Source organism: Peromyscus maniculatus, chromosome 1, assembly GCF_049852395.1.
Source record: "Peromyscus maniculatus bairdii isolate BWxNUB_F1_BW_parent chromosome 1, HU_Pman_BW_mat_3.1, whole genome shotgun sequence".
NCBI classification, from domain to species: Eukaryota; Metazoa; Chordata; class Mammalia; order Rodentia; family Cricetidae; genus Peromyscus; species Peromyscus maniculatus.
The window spans coordinates 52,779,868-52,792,533 of record NC_134852.1 but is presented as its reverse complement, the minus strand read 5'-3'; positions in this window follow the sequence as shown (position 1 = coordinate 52,792,533).

Below are 12,666 nucleotides of genomic sequence, written 5' to 3'. Positions count from 1 at the left end.
TCCTTTGTAGATTATATTAACATTTCTATTTTCTCATCTAAACTCTCAAATGCTGAATTTTATCAAATATGTCTCATATTCACATAACAGGACATTAGTGTATTTGAGGAACACCAGAGGGTCTTAGAACTCTATGCAAGGGGATGATAGGACAGAAGGTCACAGAGGTAACTGAGAGCTGTGTCTTACAAAAACTTGTAGGCATTTTTTAACTTTATTCTGAATGAAATGGGCAGCCATTGGAGGGTTTGAGCAAAAAGTATGATATGACGTGTAGTCTTCTTTTATAAAATATGCCAGTGGCCTAAAGCAGTAGTTCTCAATCTTGCTAATGCTGTGACTCTTTAATACAGTTCCTGGTTTTATGGTGACCCCTAACCATAAAATTATTTCATTGCTACTTCATAACTCTAATTTTGCTCTTATGAATTATAATGTAAATATTTGATATGCAGGATATCTTATATGTGACCCCAGTGTGGGTCACAACCTACAGGTTGAGAACCACTGGCCTAGACTGTGATTGTTACTACTGGTATAGTGAGAAGTTGTTTTCTTCTATGTTAAGTAAATACAAAGCAAGTTTTGTTTAATGGTCAGGGGTTAGGTGTGAGAAAGAAAAGTTCTAGGTGAATTTAACTCAGGTTTTGGTTGTCAGCAATTAGAAAGGTGGTATCCCATCAAATATGATGGAGGAAGTTAGCCAGGTGGTGGTACATACCTTTAATCCCTGCACTCGGGAGGCAGAGAGAGGTATATCTCTGTGAGTTTGAGACCAACCTGGTCTACAAAGTGAATTCCAGTACAGCCAGAGCTGTTACACAGAAAAACCCTGTCTTGAAAAACAAAACAAATGAAAAGATGGGATAATCTGTAGTTCTAACATATAGTTCTAACATGTTGATTATTTAAATTGTTAAAAAAATATTATTCATATGCCTGTGTGTTTGTATCTGCCATGTGCACAAGTATTCCTAAAGAAGCTAGAGAGGATGTTAGATCCACTGGAGCTGTACAGGTGGTTGTGAGCCATCTGATGTGTGTACTGGGAACTGAACTTGGGTACTTAGCCACTAAGCATTCTCTGCAGCTCCAAGAGGCTGTTAATATTGAGATGGCTTTTAGACACTAAATGAAAATACTGACTATGCAGTTGGAAGTATAGTATCTTGGATTACCCCAGACTGAATATTAATTTTGTAGTTATTAGTTATGCATATTTCAAACCCTGAAGTAGAATTGGATCATTAGGGACTTGATGTAAAGAACAAGGAACTATGTATTATCCAACATTGAGATCAAGAAAGGACAGCAAAGGAACTAAAATGGGGGATCAAAGAAATAAGGAAGCCAAAAGACTGCAAGTCCAGAAGTGAAATTGAGGTGATAGGACAATCAATGATAACAGACTACTGGCAGATTAAATAATGAGACTTGAAAAATGGTGGTTGGTATCAGCAAAATTGTCATTGTTACATAACTTAAAGAAAACTAGGGATTTATTTTTATTGTTTTGGGGTGAGCATAAAAGACTGAAAACAGGCCAGTTGGTGGTAACACATGCCTTTAATCCCAGCACTTGGGAGGCAGAGGCAGGCAGATCTCTATGAGTTTGAGGCCAGACTGGGCTACAGAATGAGTTCCAGGAAAGACTCCAAAGTACACAGAGAAACCCTGTCTTGGGGGAAAAAAAAGACTGAAGACAGAATTTAATCTGGTACAATGAATACATATACGTCACTTCGGGAACAACCAGCATAAAGTATGAAAGTATGTTTCAAGGCAGTATTTGGCTGTGCAAAGACTGATAGTGATACTAAAGCATGCTCCCACAATCCTGGAATTCACCAACCAACCCTTAAGGAAACTGAAAGCTGTATTTGGGACCACAGAGGAGCTATTTAAAAGCCAAGCCAAGTTCTTTAAATGTTACAAAGACAAAAGGACAGAGATTGCAAAGTATTCAGGCAATGATGGTGTACATAGTAAAGGCTGGAGATAAGGCAGGAAATCACTTCCACCTACAAGGTGGGTCCTGTATTTATGAGTGTGAAACTGGTGAGTTGGCTAAAAGGGCTACTACTTGTTTATTAAAAGGGTTTATTTGTGCGTGGGGCTACATATGGGTGCACTAAAGATTCATGCAAACAACAGTGTTTATTACTCTCTAGCTGTTCATTTGAAGCACTCTCTCTCCCTGAATCTGGGGCTTCCTTTTTCTTCACCAGACTGGAATCCAGCCATCTCCACTGATTCTCCTATGCCTCCCCACACTCCTACTGCAGTTACAGACTGGTGCATGACACTGGTCTTTACTCTGGCCCTCATCATTACTTAGCAAGAGCTCTTGACATCTGAGCTATCTCTCCAGCACCTAGGCTGCCGTTTTGTACATAATATTGTCCCTAGGTTACTGTCCTCTTAATCACTGAGCTGTGGTTAGATTTGTTATGTTCTGTTTACCTTGTCTTCTGTCTGTGCCTCTTCTCTCTAAGTCTAAACTGAGCGTCTAGTGAGGTTTTCTTGGGAATAAAAAGAGCCCTCTTTTGGAATGTTGCTGTCAAATGGAGGAAGCCACTCAGCAAACTCACATGGGAACCCATAACTATAAAGAAAAAAAAAAAAGTCATGCCTGGCCACACAGGCAAAGAAGTGTCTCAGGAGTAACTCAGATTTGGTAAAGTCCCCTCTTGATCATAAAAGCCCCATTTGTTCACATAGGTATTTCCTCAGGCTACAGGGCTATGCTTTGGCACATAACCCACCAGCAGAACAGGGCAGTTACAGGTACACAAGCAGCCCTGTTCTCTGGATTCCCTAGAGGGAATGTGCATTGAGTACTCACAAAGTGGAACTAATATCCATGGTGCTCAATAGACTACTTATGCCTTCTCTTCTACCTACTTGGCCCTTCTCAAATTCTCTGATCCCAAGATCATCCACCTAGATCAATTATCCCATCCCTGCATTGTTCATAAGGGGCTATTGGTTCTGCAAAATCTCATAAAATACCCCTAAGCAACCACGATGGTCAATGTGATACAGATTCCAGGCATGTGCAGTTCTGACAGTTAGGCTGTAAACCAGCACCAGCTAGGGGAGTAACTGGTAAAGATTAGATAATAGGCTCTCAGGATTTTCCTCAAGATCTAAACAACCCTATCTGGGTCATTTCTGCCACCTTAATGGTATGGGGTGGGCACAGTGGGGTTTCTGTGGACCTCACCCTGGTTTCAGAAGGGGAAATGGATCACATCATAGCCAGATGAATTAGGTAAGGTAGGAATGGTGCTTCTGAGGGATATGAAGATGCCTGGTGGTGTCAACTGGAAACTCATTGACCCTAGATCCAGTGCCTCCTTTCAAGGCTTGGCCTAAAACAGACACTGAGCTAAGACTCAAACCCCAGGGACCACAGGTGCTAAAAGCCTTCAAGTAAATGTTAACATTAGTATAAGAATACAGGGTTGCTGAGGGCCGTGAGAATATATCATAAGAACTCAGCTGGTTATGGCAAAGTCACTACCTGGAGGAATCAGGGAATTCCTCCAGAGGAAGCCAAATTCCAAGGAGCTTTTGGTGTTATTTGGCTTGTTATATATCAGCTGTATTCTGTTATGAAAATCATGTGTGCCTTCATAGTTTTTCCAATTGACTTTTCCCTGAGAAGTGCTAACAGTGTGGACTGATCACTCTCTGGACATACACATTCCAGGTATTTGGAGAACAGCCTCAAGAAAGGCCTCCTCTGGAATCAGATATTTCCCTTAGCCACTTTCAAGGACTAACAGTGATAACAGTCCACATGCTAGTCACCTGATTTAAGATAAATTCCAAAAGGAGACACCACCTAGGTCAGGTGGATGTTAATAATAGCTTTACACAGTTTAGCTTGAACTCTCCTTTCTTACAGCCTTACTAACGGGTCACTAGCTCTCAGTTGACCTTCTCTTTTACCACTCCCATTTTGGATTGTAAAAAAAAAAAAAGCCTGGTGGTTACTGCCTGAGGAAAATTCTTACCTGCCTTTATGACCCTGTAGAATTCAAGCCTGGTGACCTTGCTCGACCAGGGGCTTGCTATTGCTTGAGTTTATAACTGGATTCCTGAGAGACTTAGGTGGAATGTGGAGGATGGAGAAGAGAAAAGAGAATGGAAGAACTAAATGGGTAAGAACTTGAGAGGAACAAACTGAGATGAGGAAGAACTAGATTGAAGGACTAGAAGAGAGTACTAGAGTAATGAGATGGAAGATGAGGAAGAGCCAAATGGAGAAGAACAAGATGAAAGAGGAGATGGGAGTAGAGCTGATATGGAAAGAACAAGATGGATGAGAACCTAGAAGGGACAGAACTAGATGAAGGAATTAACATAGAACCTAGAGGGAGTAGTAGATAAATGTAGAGAGAAATCAGGCAAGAAAGGAGCTAGACATGAGAGCAGAATAGAAGCTGTGTAGAGAGAGAACCATCACAGAATAATAAAGTGTATGAACTAAGGAGTTTTGTGTACATAGATTCATTTCTTCAAAGATTATCTATCAGCTGGTTGTAGATTCTTCCCAGACCCTGGGAGGGGACTATCGAGGGGCTGGACCCCCATAGTCTCTGACACAGGGTACAGAACTGATACACCCTCCAGGCCCTAAGCCCCAAGAACATCCCATGCCTCTTCCCCTCCCATCTCAGCCACAGCAAGGCAGCTGGGCACTGCTCCCAACTCTTGTGGAACTCCACTGCTCTGGTTCAGACCCCAGCAGCTGGCCAGCAGGTAAGCAACCTGCAAGTAGGCCACACCATGACTGCTGCCACCCACTGGACTCTGTTCCCATAAGACTGACTCTGCCACCCAACAACACCTACCCCCAGCATCCTCCCTGTGGACAACCACCTCCCACAACATCAGCAGACCCTATAAGAACAAGTGCCACTCACACCAATTGGAAGTACAGCAGCCCCTATAGACACAAGCATCGCCTACACCAGTTGAACAGATGGGTAAACACCAGGGTAAGAATGCATTCAACTGCCAGGTGGTGGTGTTGCACACCTTTAATCCCAGCACTTGGGAGGCAGAAGCAGGCACATCTCTGTGATTTCAAAACCAGCCTGGTCTACAAGTGAGTTCCAGGAAAGGCTCCAAAGCTACAAAGAGAAACCCTGTCGCAAAAAAAATATTCAGCAACATAAAGGGCAATATGGTACCACCAGAACCCAGTGGTCCTACAGCAACAAGACCTGAACATCCCAATGCAGATGAAGCAGAAGAAAATGATCTTTAAAAAACTTTATGAATGCCAGGCAATGGTAGCACACGCCTTTAATCCCAGCACTTGGGAGGCAGAGACAGGCGGATGTCTGTGAGTTCGAGGCCAACCTGGTTTACAGAGAGAGATCCAGGATAGGCACCAAAACTACATAGAGAAACCTGTCTTGAAAAAACAAAAACAAACAAAACTTTTTATGAAGATGATAGCAGTCCTTAAAGATGAAATGAAAACTTTTAAGAAATTGAGGAAAAGACAAAATTGGAAGAAAACAAAAATCCCTTCAAGAAAGCCAAGAAAAAAAATCCAACGGGTAAAGGAAACAGTTCAAGACTTGAAAGTTGAAATAGAGGCAATAAAACACAAACCAAGGGAATTCTGGAAATGAAAAAAATCTGGGTATGTGAACAGGAACTAGAGATGCAAGCATCTCTAGCAGAATACAAGAGATGGAAGAGAGACTCAGGCATTGAAGATACAATAGATTCATCAAAGAAAATGTTAAATCCAAAAAAAATCTTAACACAAAACATCCAAGAAAGAAATCTGGGACTCCATGAAAAGACCAAACCTGAGAATAATAGGGATAGAAGAAGGAAGAGAACTCCAGCTCAAAGGCACAGAAAATATATTCAACAAAATCATAGAAGAAAACTTTCCCAACCTAGAGAAGGACATGCCTATGAAAATGTAAGAAGCTTAGAGAACACCAAATAGACTGGACCAGAAAGAAAGGTCCCCTCACCACATAAGCATCAAACACTAAACATACAGAATAAAAAGAGCTGCAAAGGAAAAGGGCCAGTAACATAAAGGCAGACCTATCAGAATTACACCCAACTTCTCAATGGAGACTTTAAAAGACAGAAGGTCCTTGACATTTTGCAGATACTAAGAGACCACAGATGTCAGCCAGACTACTAAACCCAGCAAAACATTCAATCACCATAGACAGAAAAAAGATATTCCATGACAAAACCAGATTCAAACAATACCTATCCACAAACCCAGCCCTACAGAAAGTACTAGAAGGAAAACTCCAACCCAAGCAAGTTTGCTGCACCAACAAAAACACAGGCAATAATCTCACACCAGCAAAACCCAAAAAATAAAACCCAAAAAAAAAACCCACTAAAAAAACCCAAAAGAGACAGGCCCGGCGGCAGAGACAAGCAGACGCAGGTAGGCCTGCGGCGGGGGCCTGTGGAGGTAGACGGGCCCAGCCGCGACAGACGACAGGGATATTCAGACCCGGCGGCAGCCGGCAGAGACATTCAGGCCCAGCGGCGGCCTACAGAGGTAGACGGGTCCAGCGGCAGCCCGCTGAGGTAGACGTGCCCGGCGGCAGCGGCCGACAGGGACATTCAGGCCCAGTGGCAGCCCCCAGAGGCAGACAGACCCAGCGGCAGCTGACAGGGACATACAGGCCCGGCGGCGGACCGCAGAGGTAAACAGGCCCAGGGACGGAGACAAGCAGACGCAGCTTGGAACAGGGACGCCCCTAACCCCAACATCTGGGGAAGAAGCTATCTCCGTGGGTCAGAACCAGAACGAATCTGAACACTCCGTCTAAGGACAACCCAGGGCCCAGCTGCTGATCCTGTGAAACCCAACAACTTGGAGGTGTTGGTGAGACTACCCTGCTCAGCTGAAACCCATCTGGGAGAGGATTCAGATGCCTACAGTTTAAAGTCTGAAGAAACAAGATCAGCTGAGGAGTTGACAAATGAACAAAAAGTAACCTGAGAACACAGAAGAAGGCGCTACCCAGACACCAAACCAGATCACCAGAATCATAAGTATATAATTCACCGATCGAAATCAGCTGCCCCTGAAGAAATAGCCCAATAGCACCAATTTAACCAAGAACCACTACTAAACCAAGACTAAAAATTAGAACAATAGAGGCACTCTCAGACACAGACACAAACTGCACCTCACAGAGGAAGAGATGAGTAGACGCCAGTGCAAAAATACAGGCAACAACATAAAGACCTATATGGCAACATCAGAACCTAGTGATTCTACACCTGCAAGACCTAAACATACCATGACAGAAGAAACAGAAGAAATCAACCCTAAAAATGACATTAAGAAGATGATAGAGGCCCTTAAAGAAGAAATAAAACATTCCCTCAATGAGGAAATAAAAACTTTCCTTAAAGAGGAATTGAAAAACTACCTTAGCCGGGCGTTGGTGGCGCACGCCTTTAATCCCAGCACTCGGGAGGCAGAGCCAGGTGGATCTCTGTGAGTTCGAGGCCAGCCTGGGCTACCAAGTGAGCTCCAGGAAAGGCGCAAAGCTACACAGAGAAACCCTGTCTCAAAAAAAAAACCAAAAAAAAAAAAAAAAAAAAAAAAAAAAAGAAAAACTACCTTAAAGAGGAAATAAAAACTTTCCTTAAAGAGGAAATAAAAAACTCCCTTAAAGAGGAAATAAAAACTTCCCTTAAAGAGGAAATGAAAAGTCCATTAAAGAGGAAATAAAAAACTCCCTTAAAGAAATGGAAGAAAAAACGAACAAAAAATGGGAAGAAATCAAAGAAAGCCAAGAAAAAGCAATTAAACAGATGAAAGAAACATTCCAAGATCTGAAAAATGAATTTGAGACAATAAAGAAAACACATGCTGAGGGAATGCTGGAAATAGAAATCCTGACAAACGAACAGGAACTACAGAAACAAGCATAACCAACCGATTGCAAGAGATGGAACAGAGAATCTCTGACACTGAAGACACGATAGAGAAAATAGATTCGTCAGTCAAAGAAAACAATAAAGACAAAAAAGTCTTAACACAAAACATCCAGGAAATTTGGGACACCATGAAAAGACCAAACCTAAGAATAATAGGGATAGAAGAAGGAGAAGAATACCAACTCAAAGGCACAGAAAATATATTCAACAAAATCATAGAAGAAAACTTTCCTAACCTAAAAAAAGAAATACCTATGAAGATACAAGAAGCTTACAGAACACCGAATAGGCTGGATCCAAAAAAAAAGTCCCCTCGCCACATAATAATCAAAACACTAAACACACAGAATAAAGAAAAAATATTAAGAGCTGCAAAGGAAAAGGACCAAGTAACATATAAAGACAAACCCATCAGAATAACACCAGACTACTCAATAGAGACTATGAAAGATAGAAGATCATGGACAAACCTCATGCAGACACTAAGAGACCATGGATGCCAACCCAGACTATTATACCCAGCAAAACTCTTAATCACCATAGGCAGAGTAAACAAAATATTCCAGGATAAAACCAGATTTAATCAATACCTGTCCACAAACCCAGCCCTACAGAAAGCACTAGAAGGGAAAATTCAACCCAAAGAAGCTAAACACATCCATGAAAAATCAAGCAATAGATAATCCTACACCAACATACACCACAGAAGGACAACACAACACAACCAAAAAAATAACAGGAATTAACAATCACTGGTCATTAATATCCATCAATATCAATGGTCTCAACTCACCTATAAAAAGACACAGGCTAACAGAATGGATTAGAAAACAGGACCCATCCATTTGCTGCATACAAGAAACACACCTTAACTCCAAAGACAGACACTACCTCCGAGTAAAGGGCTGGGAAAAGGTTTTCCAAGCAAATGGACCTAAGAAACAAGCTGGTGTAGCTATCCTAATATCTAATAAAATAGACTTCAAACTAAAATCAATCAAAAGAGACCAGGATGGACATTACATATTCATCACAGGAAAAATCCACCAAGATGAAGTCTCGATTCTAAACATTTATGCTCCAAATACAAAAGCACCCACATTCATAAAAGAAACACTACTAAAGTTTAAAACGCACATCAAACCCCACACATTAGTAGTGGGAGATTTTGACACACCACTCTCACCAAAAGACAGATCTACCAGACTGAAACTTAACAAAGAAATAAAGGACCTAACAGATGTTATGACTCAAATGGACCTAACAGATATCTACAGAATATTCCATCCTAACACAAAAGAATATACCTTCTTCTCAGCACCCCATGGAACCTTCTCAAAAATTGACCACATGCTTGGACACAAAACAAATCTCAACAGATACAAAAAAAATTGGAATAACCTCCTGTATTTTATCAGACCACCATGCCTTAAAGTTAGAACTCAATAACAACAAAAATTATAGAAAACCCACAAACTCATGGAAACTGAATAATACCCACCTGAAACATCAATGGGTCAAGGAAGAAATAAAGACAGAAATTAAAGAGTTCCTAGAATTCAATGAAAATGAAAGTACAACATATCCAAACTTATGGGACACTATGAAAGCAGTGCTAAGAGGAAAATTCATAGCTCTAAATGCACACATAAAGAAGATGGAGCAATCCCATACCAATGAATTAACAGCACAACTGAAAGCTCTAGAACAAAAAGAAACAAACTCACCCAGGAGAAATAGACGCCAGGAAATAATCAAATTGAGGGCTGAAATCAACAAAATAGAAAACAAGAGAACAATACAAAAAATCAATGAAACAAAGAGTTGGTTCTTTGAAAAAATCAACAAGATAGACAAACCACTAGCCAAATTAACCAAAAGGCAAAGAGAGAACACCCAAATTCACAAAATCAGAAATGAAAAGGGAGACATAACAACAGACAATGAGGAAATCCAGAGAATCATCAGATCATACTTCAAAAACCTGTACTCCACAAAAATGGAAAACCAGGAAGAAATGGACAATTTTCTGGATAAATACCAAATACCAAAATTAAATCAAGACCAGATAAACCATTTAAATAGACCAATAACCCCTAAAGAAATAGAAACAGTCATCAAAAGTCTCCCAACTAAAAAAAGCCCAGGACCAGATGGTTTCAGTGCAGAATTCTACCAGACTTTCAAAGAAGAACTAATACCAATCCTCTTCAAAGTGTTCCACACAATAGAAACAGAAGGAACACTACCAAACTCTTTTTATGAGGCTACAATTACCCTGATACCCAAACCACACAAAGATGCAACAAAGAAAGAGAACTACAGACCAATCTCCCTCATGAACATTGATGCAAAAATACTCAACAAAATATTGGCAAACCGAATCCAAGAATACATCAAAACAATCATCCATCACGACCAAGTAGGATTCATCCCAGGGATGCAAGGATGGTTCAACATACGGAAATCAGTCAATGTAATACACCATATAAACAAACTGAAAGAAAAAAACCACATGATCATCTCCCTAGATGCTGAAAAAGCCTTTGACAAAATCCAACACCCCTTCATGATAAAGGTCTTAGAAAGAATAGGAATACAAGGAACATTTCTAAACATAATAAAAGCAATTTATAGCAAGCCAACAGCAAACATCAAATTAAATGGAGAGAAACCCAAAGCGATACCACTAAATTCAGGAACAAGACAAGGCTGTCCACTCTCCCCATATTTATTCAATATAGTACTAGAAGTTCTAGCTAGAGCAATAAGACAACAAAAGGAGATCAAAGGGATACAAATTGGCAAGGAAGAAGTCAAACTTTCACTATTTGCAGATGATATGATAGTATACATAAGTGACCCCAAAAACTCTACCAGGGAACTTCTACAGCTGATAAACTCCTTCAGTAAAGTGGCAGGATACAACATCAACTCAAAAAAATCAGTAGCCCTCCTATATACAAATGATAAAAGGGCTGAGAAAGAAGTCAGAGAAACATCACCCTTTACAATAGCCACAAATAATATAAAATACCTTGGGATAACACTAACTAAACAAGTGAAAGACCTTTTTGATAAGAACTTTAAATCTCTAAAGAAAGAAATTGAAGAAGATATCAGAAAATGGAAGGATCTCCCATGCTCATGGATAGGTAGGATTAACATAGTAAAAATGGCAATCTTACCAAAAGCAATCTACAGATTCAATGCAATCCCCATCAAAATCCCAACACAATTCTTCACAGACTTGGAAAGAAAAATACTCAACTTTATATGGAAAAACAAAAGACCCAGGATAGCTAAAAGAATCCTATACGATAAAGCAACCCTTGGAGGCATCACCATCCCGGACCTCAAACTCTACTATAGAGCTATAGTAATAAAAACGGCTTGGTACTGGTATAAAAACCGACATACGGACCAATGGAATCGAATTGAAGACCCTGACATTAATCCATGCACATATGAACACCTGGTTTTTGACAAAGGAGCCAAAACTATACAATGGAACAAAGAAAGTATCTTCAACAAATGGTGCTGGCATAACTGGATGTCAATATGTAAAAGATTACAAATAGATCCATATCTGTCACCATGCACAAAACTCAAGTCCAAGTGGATCAAAGACCTAAACATAAATCCAGTTACACTAAACTTAATAGAAAAGAAGATAGGAAGCACTCTTGAACGCATTGGCACTGGAGACCATTTCCTAAATAAAACACCGACAGCACAGACCCTGAGCACAACCATTAATAAATGGGACCTCTCAAAACTGAGAAGCTTTTGCAGGGCAAAAGACATAGTCAATAAGACAAAAAGACAGCCAACAGATTGGGAAAAGATCTTCACCAACCCCACATCTGACAGAGGATTGATCTCCACAATATATAAAGAACTCAAGAAACTAGACATCAAAGCACTGAACAGTCCAATTAAAAAAATGGGCTAAAGAGCTAAACAGAGAATTCACAAAACAAGAACTACAAATGGCTGAAAGACATTTAAAGAAATGCTCAACATCCTTAATCATCAGAGAAATGCAAATCAAAACGACTCTGAGATACCACCTTACACCTGTTAGAATGGCTAAGATCAAAAACACCAATGACAACCAATGTTGGAGAGGATATGGAGCAAAGGGAACACTCCTCCACTGTTGGTGGGAATGTAAACTTGTACAACCACTGTGGAAATCAGTATGGCGGTTTCTCAGAAAATTAGGAATCGAACTACCTCAAGACCCAGCCATCCCACTCTTGGGCATGTACCCAAAGAATGCTGATACATACCATAAAGATACATGCTCAGCTATGTTCATAGCAGCACTATTTGTAATAGCCAGAACCTGGAAACAACCTAGATGCCCATCAACGGAAGAATGGATGAAAAAAATGTGGTACATATACACAATGGAGTACTACTCAGCAGAGAAAAACATTGAAAGCATGAAATTTGCAGGCAAATGGATGGAACTAGAAAAAATCATCCTGAGTGAGGTAACCCAAACCCAGAAAGACAGTTATGGTATGTACTCACTCATTGGTGGATTCTAGATATAAAATGAACAATCAGACCACAACCCATAGAACCATAGAGGCTATATATATAGCATGGAGGTCCCTAGGACGACTGTGGCATATAATAAATTTCAGTTTTACTCAATTATTGAAAAAAAATAGCCAAATGAATGGAAACACA